This window comes from Vipera berus (assembly GCF_964194415.1).
Source record: "Vipera berus genome assembly, chromosome: Z".
Taxonomy (NCBI): Eukaryota; Metazoa; Chordata; class Lepidosauria; order Squamata; family Viperidae; genus Vipera; species Vipera berus.
In genome coordinates, this window is record NC_138205.1 from 110,629,875 (window position 1) to 110,643,984 (window position 14,110).

Here is a 14,110-nt window from a genome sequence, read left to right on the forward strand (position 1 = left end):
AAATTCTTGGAGATTTGCTCCACATGCTGCTGTTGCAGCACTGCCTGCTCTTTGGTGGTCAGGTTTTTCATACCTCCCCATGTTACTGGACGGCTGGTCTGGCGAGATATTGGCTGCTGTGCCATCTGTAGAGTCATCTTGGCCATTTCTTGAACTGGACTCAGGGACTGGTGCCATGACATCCTTAGCTGGGCAGATGCAACATGCTGGAATCCACAAAGGTCCTGTAGGAGCAAGCACAGCAGCGTATCCTCCTCCCCAGTTAATCAGAGGAACCGGCCCTAACCATGTTTTGTCTGGTAATGCCCTAAAATATACTAGAAGGGGAGGCAAGCTTGTTTTCTGTTGAAAGGGTCTCTGATAAGCGGTCGAATTTTGAATAGAGACATTCAATTGATTTAAGGTAAATAATACTTTTTTAACCTGTTGTGTTACCCACAACAAATTGGGTACCCGAGATCCCTCCTTTTTTATTTGTTTGTGAAAACAGTCCTTAAAGGACCGATTAGCACGTTCCACGATGGCTTGACCTGTGGAATTGTAGGGTAGTCCATGAGTAAGAACAATATTCCAGGTTGTACAAAATTGCAAAAAGGCTGATGAAGAAGTTTTTAAAGAGGAGGGTTTGCCCAAGGCAGTAATGGCTGAAAAAAGATGAGAAACAACATGATTAGCTGTTTCCCCTCGTTGAGGTGTGGCCCAAAGTGCTCCTGAATAGGTATCAATAGATAAATGAATATACTTCCAGGGAGCCAAAGAGGGAACATGGGTGACATCCATTTGCCATAGTTGATTAGAGGCAAAACCATGGGGATTAACTCCTGTGTCCCCTGAGGGGGATGCCCCAGAACATTGGGGACAGGATGAAACAATTTGCTTGGCTGGGTCAAGTGGAATATGGCAAGCTTGTGCCAACCCCCTGGCATTTTGATAGAAAAAAGAGTGACTGAAGAAAGGATCTGAAAACAAAGTGGGCAAAACATGAACAGCAGTATCAGCATGACTATTGCCTTCAGAGAAAGGTCCAGGAAGAGACGAGTGACTGCATATGTGACAAACAAAATATAAATACTTTTGGTCTTGTAGTAATTGCTGCAAAGTTAAAATAGAGCCATGAAATTGGAGTCAATCCTGGGTGTAACGTAAGCACCTGGAAGATTTAAAATAAGTTGGCACACATAATGAGAGTCAGAAATTAAATTAAAAGGCTGTTGAGAAAAGGTATGAAAAGCTAAAATAGCAGCAGACAATTCTGAGCGTAGTGGGGACGACTGTATTGCAGTGTAAGACACCTTCCAGGTATCATCATCCATCAATGTGTCCTGCACAGACACAAAAACATAAAAAGAAAAAAGAAAACAAAAAACAACTCCACAAAAAAATAAACAAACTGAATGAGATATTCTGAGTTACTGAAAGAGTTTTATATTAAACTTTAGTATTGCTTTCAATATAGTTAATCAAATTCCAATTTAATCAGATTCCAATCAGATGGAAACAAACTTCCGTCAAGTAGGTTAAAACTTACAAATTTAAACAAAACAATGCAGAGTAATTTCTTTTAAAACTCAAAGATTTCAAAAAGAATTGTCCAACAAAGTACTGTCTTCTCTTTCCAGAAAAAAAACTGCAAGCTGAAACTGCAAAAGTGGGTATTAAATTTCACATCCACCCCTCCTTCCTCAGACCAGAATTCTAAGCAGAGGGAAAAAAAGTTAAAACGACCAGCCTTCTTCTGTCTCTCTCTCTCAAAGTAACACAGCGGGGAGGGGGGGAGAAAGAGACTGGAGGGGAAAAGAAAAGGTAAAAGGAATTTTACAAAAAAATCTCACCACTAAAAAAATAGCTTGCTCTCCTTCACATGCATTTTCCATAAATTCACTTACAGATCCCCCATAAAACTTTTCTCATGCAAACACAACAATAAAATCAGCAATTTACTGTTCCTTTCACAGCCTGGGACAGAGGTGGGGGTGGTAGGGTTTTGAGGGCTAAAATACCAAAAGCCTTGCTGCCATTATTAAATTCAACATCAATTTAGTTTCTATAACATTACAATCTGTAATAATACCCAACAGAAATAACTGTGGAGAAAACCTTATCTTTTTCTTAAATATCTTCTGCATATTCCACCAAATTTTGATCCAGAAAGCTTTAACTTTTTTGCAAGTCCACCATATATGATAGTACGTTGCATCGTCGCAACCACACCTCCAACATTTAGGTTGATAATTTGGGTACATACATCTTAAATCTGTTATTTTATTTTTGCACAAAAATTGTATAATTTGCATTTGCATTCATTTACAAATGGAATATGTTGTTAAAATGTATTGGTGTTGAAATAATTAGTGCACACATATACCTAAAACCAATTTATTGCATTTGGCAATTGTACTAAAAAAAATCTCGTTGTCAACCAATATAATTCATTTAATTTGAAATCAAGTGAAAAATTGATTTAAATTATTTTATTAAAACAAATTAATGCCAATTCTTTTTTATAAGAAGTTGCTTCAAACAAAATCAGTTTGACATGCCTGCTCTAGATAGTTGAATGCACCAAAATAAATTCTAGACCAGGCCTGTACATGCAGCCTACCAAGCACTCTTGGACAGAGCACAGACTTTGTTTTTTTTAAAAAAAGTAATAAAATCACCACCACTGCCCTGAAAGTCATGTTGCCTAGTGCCTCCATGGCTTACCATGACCACGAACTCCAGCACTGTAGATGCTGCTCTAGTCACCAAATTATTGATTAGCCCACCAGATTTTTAATTTATCAGTGTGGGCCTTTCCCTTCTACAAGTTGCATAGACCTCTTCTAGATTTTCCTCTTGCCTTTCCGAGTTAACTCCTTGGTCTGTCATTGAGCAGGAATTGACTTTGTAGGGAAGCATATTATCATTTGATGTATATTTAACATATGTTCTACCTTTATTTACCAATTATATAATATTTGTATGCAATTTGTATGCACCTGGCGAAGTTTGGGGCAACTTACAATATTTTTAAAATCATAAGATTAAAACATAAAAGCAGGGCTTTTTTACTCATAAAACGCTCAGAATGGCATTCTGGCACCCTTTTTTGCACAAAAAGAAAAAAGCTTTTGCACAAGCTATGCTACTGTACTCCCTCAAAAGCCTATTGGCTTTTGAAAGCCAATAGGAATTGCTGCTGAGTGTGCCAAAAGACCTGGCCGGCAAATGTTGCACCGGCAAGTTGTCTGCAGCGAAGGTGATTTGGCAGGAACTTTGCATACCTCCCTGCTGCCCAACTACACTATCTCAACTAGGTAAGTAAAAGAGGAAAAGGAGTGGGAAATGGGTTCTGTGGAGTTCATTGGCACTCCTTCCTTGTGCTCCCCTGTGTCAGCCAGGCTGGTGGCCTACCTGGTGCTGGACCTGTGCCACCATCGCCTCGCCCTGCGTGCCTAAGTGGCCGCCCTGCATCGCCTGGCTCACACCGCCTACACCGCCCGCCCCACGTAGCCCCGCCATATAGAGCGGACCCCGCTGCTCCCACAGCACCATCCGTGCCAGCTCCAGGCCTGGGGGCAGCCCGCCACCAACACCCCTCGCACCCGTGACCGCAACAAAGCTCCCCCCGCCACCCCGCCTCCTGCAGCTGCCAAGATGATAGTTCCAGCACCTTTTTTTTTTTTAAGAAAAAAAAGCACTGGCTAACACACACACATTTACACATCAGCAAATTAACTCATTCATGTCCATTCAAACTGCTGGCATAAACAATTTCACATAGAAAAAATTCATTTCATACTTTCTCCAGGCAAACCAATCACTATTATTATAATTTCAGGGAGCTGTTTACAAGCCAATGAGCTCCTTGTTCCAAATCTCTTTTTGTTTGTTTGTTTTTAAATAAGGCCTTTTTGTTTATTGTTATTAGAGGGGGTTTTAACCCTCTTCCAAGTGTTGGAATAACACAGAACAACATAGACAGACATATTTGAATTTGAATTTTGAATTTTATTGAATTTATATACTGCCCTTTCCTGTAGGACTCAGGGTGGTTTACAGGGTATATAAAACATCAATACAAAAATTAAGAGCAGTTAAAAAATATTAAACTAAATCCCTGAAAAAATATAAAACCCGTTAAAACCCCAATTAAAACACAGCCTGGGCTGGAAAGCTCAAAGAGCCAGGTCTTCAGGTCTCAGTGAAATGATCGAAGGTTGGGGGCAGTCCTAAGCTCCACGGGCAGCTGGTTCCAAAGGGCAGGTGCCCCCACAGAGAAGGCCCTCCCCCTCGGTGTTATCCGCCGGCATTCTTTTACCGCCGGCACCCTGAGAAGGCCCTCCCTGTGGGAGCGCACAGGACAAAGGGAACTTGATGCAGGCAGCAGGTGTTCCCTCAGATATCCTGGACCCAAGCCATTTAGGGCTTTATAGGTCATCACCAGCACCTTGAATCTCACCCGGAGGGCAACCGGAAGCCAATGCAGCTCGCGGAGCAGAGGTGTTACATGGGAGTAACGGGAAACCCCCATCACAACTCGCGCGGCTGCATTTTGCACCAGCTGAAGCCTCCGAGTGGTCCTCAAGGGCAGCCCCATGTAGAGAGCATTGCAGTAGTCCAATCGGGAGGTCACGAGCGCATGAGTGACTGTGCATAGGGCATCTCGGTCCAGATAGGGTCGCAACTGGCGCACCAGGCGAACCTGGGCAAAAGCCCCCCTGGTCACGGCTCTTATATACACAGATATTAGTAAAACAGCATTCATTTAGACATATGGCTTGTCCTGCAAGAAGCGAGAAAAATCAGGAGGTGATTCCAACCAAACATGGTTTTATACAGTCCTTTAACCATCTCCCATTTTTCTCACCATTCCAAGTCCAAGCTTAATGTTCCAAATGTACATATATATATATATATATGTACATATATATATATATATATATATATATATATATATATATATATATATATATATATATATATATATATATAACAAAACAAAACACACATCAATTTGGAGTTTGAGGCCAAAACAGTCCGCCTCTTTTAATTAAAAAGAATGGGAACATTTATGGTTACTTACAATTTATCCCACCAACTTCAAAAGACAGTGGGGAAAGGAATATTGAATCTGGGGTCTTTTGCAGGTGTGAAGTGGGAGGTGTCCTCACCTCAGACAAAAAGAATCGAATAATCCAAAGAGCCAGATTAAAAGAAAAGGACAGGAAAAAAAACCTTGCTTTTGGTTTCAACCTTTGATAGAAAGGGCTGCGGGATGCTGCAGACATACTCCCACCCCTGGATTTTGACGTTCCCTTTTATAATGACCGGGTTTACCACAGTTATAACACTTTCCTTGAGGCTTGCTGCCTTGCGATAAAGCGGCTGCCAATAAATTGGTTTGATAAGAGGCTGTTCCTATAGCCTGTAATCTGTTAACAAAATCAGGATACGGCTCGGTAGCCTTCTGCCTGATATTAGAGAAGGCTTGATGAGGCTTGCCAGAAACAGGCACTTTCCCAAATGCTCAGTAAGCGCATTCAGAAGAAACCTGTAAAGTGGCAGCTGGTAAAACAATCTGAGCATCAACTGGAACAAAGTGACCAGACCCATCACCAATTTCTTCTACATTCCCCCCTTTGCTAATTGTTCCTCTATAATTTGCCTCATGGGGGTATACAATGGCCGTGAAGAAGCAGAAGAATTAACCTCTTCATGAGGAGCTGAAGGTTCAATTAAAGATGATTTCGGGGGAAAAATTTTATTTGATCATAATCAGGTGGAGGTTTTGTGGTCAACTGCTGTCCTGCCAAAGCATCAGAGCCAAATTTTTCTACTGCTTGATGGTATTGAAATCATAGATGTAAAGTATGCCCTATCTTTACCCAGTCCTGTAAATGGAGCGTCCCGTGCTCCAGATACCAGAGACAATGTTTCCCTATCTGTCCAACCAGCTTCCTTATTTCTGCCTCAGGTGCTGTAAGCCCTGACTTTTGTAGCAGGAACCGAAGTACATGCTGTTGCTGTTGATGAGATAGATTGCAACCCATACTTACCTCTGAGGGGTCCCATAGGACAAAGGTGCACCTTGGGGTCTATTTCAGACGAAGGTAAGTATGTTGGAAGTTGCTCTCCCGGAGGAAAGTCCCTGTTCGGGTGCCAAAATGTGGGATTCAGAGACCAGTCATCGCAGGGTATCCAAAATGTCTGTCTGCCTACACAGAGTTTATTACTTTTATACAGTTTTAACAAGCAGGAAAGAGCACACAGCAAAAGCATTGTTTATTGGTGTATTCCCTTGTCAATCTTTAAGAACATCCCAGCCAGGGTAGAGTCTCACATATCTTGATGGTTCCTGGCAGTCCTTGGCAGTGGTAATTGGAGTGAGCTCATAGACATGTGGTAAACAAGATATTAAGGCAAGCAGTTTTCTGCACATGGTCCCTTGATATCCTTGACCTCCATCTCTACATATCTGTTCAGATTGCAATTTTCTTAATTTCCTGGCCAACATTAATTTTCTTCATAACCAACATACTATAAACAATAGCAAATTTAATGACTTTAAGCCAGTGATGTGTGTCAAAGCGATATGCCACATCAGTTTGGGTGGTATGCTGGTATTCACCAACATCCAACAACTACTCTTGGAAGTGTGTTCTCTTGTCACATGTTTTTCAGAGCCCATGCAGGAATGGGGTGCATTCTCACACATCTTCCGGACCTTCCAGAATTTACTTCTTCATGCTCTCCTATGGCTTCCAGACCCTCCAGATTTTCCAAAAAGTTTGCCATCACTGCTCTAAGCATTGTTTCATATTGCAGGATACCTGCTTATTTGTTTCTGCACTGAGTGGGAGAAAAGACGTTGCAGTTTTAAAGACCTGATAATTAAAGTGAAAACAGGCCACAAACTTTCCAGACCTTCATAGAAAACTGAGAAAAGACAGATCACTCAATAGCAGAAGTATATTTTGTTGTGCAATTCTGAAGCACTTCCAAAACATTTTCAAACTTACACATCCAGCTGAATCTTCAGAGAAATTCAAAGAGTCAAATGGTGATCACAGCCACTTGACTGAAGCTCTTCGTGACTGGGACCCACACAAGGGATGGGGCTTTGATTGTATAATTACGATGGCAATGTGGTGTTTTTTTTTTACTTTCCCTGAAGGAGCACCTTTGCACAACTCCAACTACTATCTCCACAGTACAGTGATATTAACCAGTCTCCTTACATTATAAAACAGTGCACATGGTGCCTTTTGAGAGCTAGATCCTGTCAAAAGTGTTCAGAGGATATCTGGCCCTTAGTGTAACTTCTACAAGGGAAAGATTGTGGGAAATTTTTTTGGTGAAACTATTGTCTCTATTTTGCTGAAACTTCTGCAGCCAAGCAGAAATGCAGTATTAAAGTAGAATACTCTGAACCTAGCAATAACATTAAGTCATTGGAAATTCTTTTTCCACGGACTAACCAAGGAAAGATAATCAGATTTTTGTATTGGTGCTCTAAGAAATAGCAAGGCATGATATGAATTGCTTGTGTTTCATTATGGCTCCTTTAGTTTCAAGTCATTGCATATTTATTTATTTATTTATTTATTAGTTGAATTTATATACCGTCCTATTCCCGAAGGACTCAAGGCGGTTCACAGGGCAAGTTAAAAACAATACAAAAGAGAGAATAAAATAAAATAAAATTAATACAGCCCACAATTAAGATAACATTAAAAATTAAAATTAATTTAATTTAATTTAATTAATATAACTTAAAATCCCTCAGTCCAGGCCAGACAATTCAAACAACCAAGTTTTTAAGTCTCGGCAAAACGAGCGAAGGTCGGGGGCAGTCCAAAGCTCCATCGGCAGTTCGTTCCAAAGGGCGGGCGCACTCACAGAGAACGCCCTCCCCCTGGGAATCACCCGTTGGCAATCTCTAACTGGCGGAACCCTAAGGAGGGCCTCCCTATGGGCGCGCACAGGATGATGGGAAGCAGGTGTTCCCTAAGGTAATCCGGACCCATGCCATTTATCACATCTTGGAGAAAATGACACAGTTGAATATGAAACCATGATGGTTGAAAAATATGGAATTTAACACCATGTGAAGAGCACTGCTTCTATTAAGCCTGATAATTGACTAAGAGAATTAACCTGTGTTGGTGGAAAGAAAGCAGTATTCCAAATCTCAAAGAATGATTAAAGAGATGTGTTCTTTGTCAATTTTTGAAATGTTTTTATATTTAAAAATGAGAAGAACAAAATATATTACTGTATGGTCTAGACCACAGGTCTGCAACCTGCGGCTCCAGAGCCGCATGCGGCTCTTTCAGCCGTCTCCTGCGGCTCCCAGTCCTCTGCCATGTGCAGTCCCCCCAAAAAAAAGTGGGACTAAAAAAGTTCAACCAATCAATTCAAATATGCAGGGTAGGTGCATATCTCGCCTTGGCTCCACTCTTCAGTCAAACCCTGTTCTGCGCATGTAGGTGCATGTACGCGCATGTGCACACATTTTTTGTGGCTCCCAGTTTTTCCTTTTGTGAGGGAACCGGTTCCGAGTGGCTCTTTCACTGTTTCAGGTTGCTGACCCCTGGTCTAGACCACTAGATTTTAATCTCAGCAACTAAAATGTAGACTTTAATCCCCAGATTTGCTCAGGCAACATGCTGGTTGGGGGATTTTGGGATCTAAAGTCCACACATCTTAAAGTCGCCAGGTTTGCAAAACATTGTCTGGATATAATAAAACATTAAAGGATTGAGCTAGATCTAGATTAATACTGTTTGGATATTTACTTTTTAAAAATCACTATTTTGTAGTGTATAATAATATACCCGTCTTTCCCTGAAAGTAAGACCCTTACTTTCTTTTGGGCTCTGAAATAAGCACCAGGTTTTACCTTCGGGGAGGGCTTACTTTTTCTGGTACCAGTAGGCCTCAAGCGTGTGGGGGTGGGGCAGGGCCTGTGCATGTGGTGGAGAAGCACTGTGATGGTGAGAGCATGGTGCCAGGCCAGGTATGATATCGGTGCAGCCATGGCAGGCAGGGGTGGAAAGGCTGCCGAGCTTGGCATGGGGCAAGTCAGCCCAGATCCAGACCAGACGGTAGAGGCTGGGCGCTTTTGGCCTCTACCGGCTGGTCCCACTGGATCGCCTTCCACCCAGCCGGCTGTTGCCATTGCCGCCATAAGATGAGCAGAGGCAGGTAGAGAAGGGAGGGTGGAGTTGCTTCTCTCTGCCTGCCAGACACCTGCCGAAACTGCGCAGGGTAAGGTTGCCACCCCACCCCCCAGATGCCCTCACCTCCCTCAAGCGTTGTTTTACTAACCTGCCTTTCAGCTGCATTGTGTTTCTCTGTTCACTTATCAGCCTTCACTGTGTGTTTGTGGGACAAAAAAAAATCAATCAGACTTTCTAACTTCTTGAGAACTTGCGAGAAGTGAGAAAGTTGATTTTTTGTGTGTGTGTCCCACAAACACAAGGCAAAGGCTGAGAAGTGAATGGAGAAATGCAATGCAGGTGAAAGGCAGGTTAGTAAAAAAAACGCTTGGAAGAGGCAAGGGCATATGTTTGGAGAGGGTGGAGTTGCTTCCCTCTGCCTGCCAGACACCTGCCGAAGCCGTGCAGGGTAAGTGTTGTGGTCCCGACCCCCATGCCTGTCCTAACCAAGGAAGAGGACTCTGAGGATGATGGGGAGGAACTGGCAAGGCCTCCCTCTTCGGGGGCCCCCTCTCTGACAAGGCCTCCGTCTCCATCTGGAGGCCAAGAAGAACAGCCAGGGAGCAGCCAGGTTGGGAGGGTGCTCGAACAGCTGCAGCAGTCTACCGAAGATGAGTCATGGGTAGACCCTCGAGAAAGATGCAGGGCCAAGCATCTGCAGCAACGTTGGTTGGGTAGGAGGGCCAGGGAGTAGCTGAGTCATTGAGCCACACCCCATAAGGTATTAAGGGGGTGTGGCTGCTCTCAGAACTTTGTGATGAACAATAGTTTAAACAACTTCTGGTCACATCTTTGGAACTGTGCTTCATGTTTGAAACCCTAGTCTGCATTCTTGGCAACGCTTCTGTACATCTGCTACTGGACTGTTTACTTGGACGTTATCTCATTCCAGCTGAAATTTAAGGTAACGAGCCTATTTTGCTGCCAAGGCCTTATCAGAAGGCAATTAACTAAAGTCTGTAGAATTAACTCTTGCTAGTCTTGTCTGTTTGTACTCCGAGAGGGGGGAACAGAACAGTAAGATTGCCGCCCCCCCAGATGCCCTCGTCTCCCCAAAATGTTTTTTACTAACCTGCCTTTTAGCTAACATCGTGAGATGTTAGAAAGTCTGACTGAACTTTTTTTTTTACTCCCACAAACACGGCGAAAGCTGAGAAGCGAATGGAAAAAGGCAATGCAACTGAAAGCAAGTTAGGGAAGGCAAGGGCATCTGGAAGGGGGGGGCAAGGCAACCTTACCCTGCGTGGCTTTGGCTGGTTTCTGGCAGACAGAGGGAAGCAACTCCACACACCCCTCCACTACCTGCCTCGCATCCTCATGTCATGGCAGTGGCAGCAACCAGCCAGATGGAAGGTGATCCAGAGGGAACAGCCGGTAGAGGCCAAAAGCACCCAGCCGGCATGAGAGCTGCAGTGCCTGCCCTTAGTCTGGTGCCTGAAGCACCAAGTAGGCATGCAGGCTAGTGCTCAGCAGCCCAAAGGCAGAGGCGTGGGCAGCGTGATTTCACTGGCGGATGCCGGTGAAGGGCCCTGGCAGGCAGGTAGCCCATGCTAGATAGGAGCAGCCTAGCAGGGCAGCCCAGAGCAGCGCAGCCAGGGGGGCAAAGAGCCGTGTGAGGCAGAAGCAGCACAGGTAGCCACTTGGCTGCCACACGGCACCCGACGCAGCAGCAATAGGGCCAGCAGGCAGGGCTGGCAGAGGCTGGGGCTCACCGAGGGTTTGGTTTGTTACAGCCGCAGGCAAGCAGACAGTGGGACGGAGAGGGCGGGGCCAGCAATAGTCAGTTTCACCGGCATCTGCTGGCAAAGGGCCCTGCCAGGCCGGTGGTAGTGGGGGTACTCTGGTTGTCACACGGAAGATCTGGGCCAACTCGCTCCACCCCATGCTAGGGCTTATATTTGGGATAGGGCTTATATTAGGCCCACCCACAAAAAGCAGCTGGGGCTTACATTTGAAGTAGAATTTACTTTCGGGGAAACACTCTGTGTGTGTATGTATAAACACACACATACAAGCACATACACGTGCGCGTGCACACACACACACACACACATATATACATATATATATACAGACACACACACAGACAGACAGACACACACACACACACACATATATATATAGCTCAAAAAAAGGGAACAGAAAATAAGACATCCTACTATTAAATACAGTACATTGTGTTGTTTAAGTGTTCCCTTTATTTTTTGAACAGTATATGTGTGTGTGTGTGTGTGCGTGTAAATTTTTTTGATTGCTAACAAAGAATTAAAGGGAGACTAATATGGCCATTTCCAATTCACTTGTTCTCATCAGTCAGCCATACCCTTCTGAGATTCGAACGTGGGCCGATTGCACATTAGGCAATTGTTCTAACCTCTAGGCCACATGTTTTGTTCAGACAGACGAATGACTCAGTGAGGTTTAACAGCAAAAGGTTTATTCAATACACATATGTCAACTGACAACTGTCAAAAAACTCTGGCTTTTATACTCGAGCTGTTTAAACTGTATCCAATCACAAGCCCGGGTTTTCCCGCCTTTACAACATTAACCAATAATTGCACCAGAATCTCCCGCTTCAAAGGAACCTTCTTTGCAACAAGCTACTGACAAATTTGCAACAAGCTACTGACATAACACCCCTTCCCCCCCAGTTGATGTTATTTGTTGACGTAATCTCTCAAGTATTTGGGTGGCCTATGGACCCTAGATGGGTATCTATTGGTTTGATTACTTAAGTCATTGTTAACTGACTGTCTGATTGGCTGGCTGATATTTATGGGTCTGGAATTTTGAATTACAGGCTCTGAAGATTCCCTACTAACAGATTGTGATTGCAGTTGTGTTTGTTGTTGTTGCTCAGGTACTGCTGGCCTGTTCATAGGGGACAGCTCCCAGTCAATTTGACAATGTTGTGGGTTAGCTGTAGTCACACTGGTTTGAATTTCCGCTTCACCGCTAACTGGCAAGTTGTTTTGATTAAGCCAAGATGCAGTATCACCCCCGTGTACGTTTTGACCCCCATCGACTGGCATACTTCCGGCAACTCTCTTCCTTAATTGATCAATATGTCTTTTACTTATTCTATTCCCTTCCCCCTCAATGGTGTAAGACAACGGTCCCATTATGTCAGTGACTACCCCAGGAACCCATTTGTCCCCCTGTCCATAGTTTCTGGCCCAGACTAAGTCTCCGATTTTGAAGGACCTGTTTGGGATGTCAGGTTCAGCACTTGAGGGTAGTTTGTCAGGATGTAACCTGTCCAGTTTGGTGGTTAGCCGTTTGCCCCACCTCATTTCCGCAGGGCTTTTCCCGGTAGCCGTGCACGGGGTTGTGTGTTGGGTCAGCAAAAAGTCTGCAAGTCTTTGGTGCCAGTCGCCACGGATGATTCGCTTCAAGGCGTCTTTGGTGGTTCTCACGTTGCGTTCAGCCAAGCCATTGGTGGACGGGTGGAAGGGTGCTGATGTTGCATGTCTAATCGAGTTGGCCCTGAGGAAATCCTGAAATTCAACAGAGGTGAATTGGGGCCCATTATCCGATACAATCACATCAGGTAACCCGTGAGTGGCAAAGAGGCCCCTTAGAACCTGTATTGTTCTACTAGATGTCATTGAATTAACAGGCACTACCTCCAGCCACCGAGAGAAGCTGTCCACCACAACTAGGAAGGTTAAGCCTTGAAATGGCCCTACATAATCAATGTGAATCCTAGACCAAGGATTCCTGGCCAATTCCCACTTATGTGTGTGTGTGTGTGGCAGCTCTGGTCTAGATCGCTGACACAAATAACATCCTGAAACGCATTCTTCAATATCTTTATCAAGCCCTGGCCACCACAAATGACTTCTAGCTAATGCCTTCATTCGCACAATTCCAGGGTGACCCTCATGTAATTCCGTTAAAACTGTAGATCTGTGAAGTTCAGGAATAACAACATGGTTGCCCCACAATATACATCCCAAATGGGATGATAGTTCATTCTTCCTCCTAAAATATGGGATGTACTTGGCATCAGGGTTAGTACTAGGCCAACCACCAAGAACCCAGGTCATAATCCTTTTGAGAATATGGTCTTTTTTAGTAGCCTCAGCTATTTCTTTAGCAGTTTAAGGGGCATTCCGGAATTTCCTGTAATGACATAATTTGTCCTACTGGGGCAGGGTCCTCCTCTGTGTTGGTTAAAGGCAGTCTACTAAGGGCATCTGCATGGCCCATTTCCTTACCAGGTCTATGTTGCAGTGAGAATGAATATGCTGAGAGGAAAATTGACCACCTCAGCATTCTGGGAGACATTATTTGGGGTGTCTGTTTATCTGTGGTAAACAGTCCCAATAATGGTTTGTGATCAGTGAATATGGTAAAGTTCCTACCATAAAGGTAATCATGGAACTTTTTTACTCCTGCCACGATTGCTAATGCTTCCCTATCAATCTGTGCATAATTCCGTTCAGCTTTGGTAAGCGTCCTGGAATAGTATGCAATTGGCTTTTGAATGCCCTGACTATCCATGTGACTGATAACAGCCCCCACACCATAAGGTGAAGCATCACAAGCTAAATAAATTGGTTTATTCTCAATAAAATGAGTAACTGTGGATTGGCTTGAAAGAATATCTTTTAATGTTTGAAAACTGACTATGTTTATCTTGCCACTGCCATGGGGTTTTTCTATCTAATAGTCTATGTAGTGGTTCCGCGATGGCAGCTTTATGTGGCAAGAATGTATGATAAAAATTGACTAATCCTAAAAAGGCTTGTAATTCCGCCTTGTTTTTTGGTTCTGGTGCCAATTTGATTGCCTTAATTTTATCAGGTGTAGGGTGAATTCCATTTTTATCTATCCTAAATCCTAAAAATTCTGTGGATTTAACTCCAATACAGCACTTTTCCTTTTTTAATTTAAGT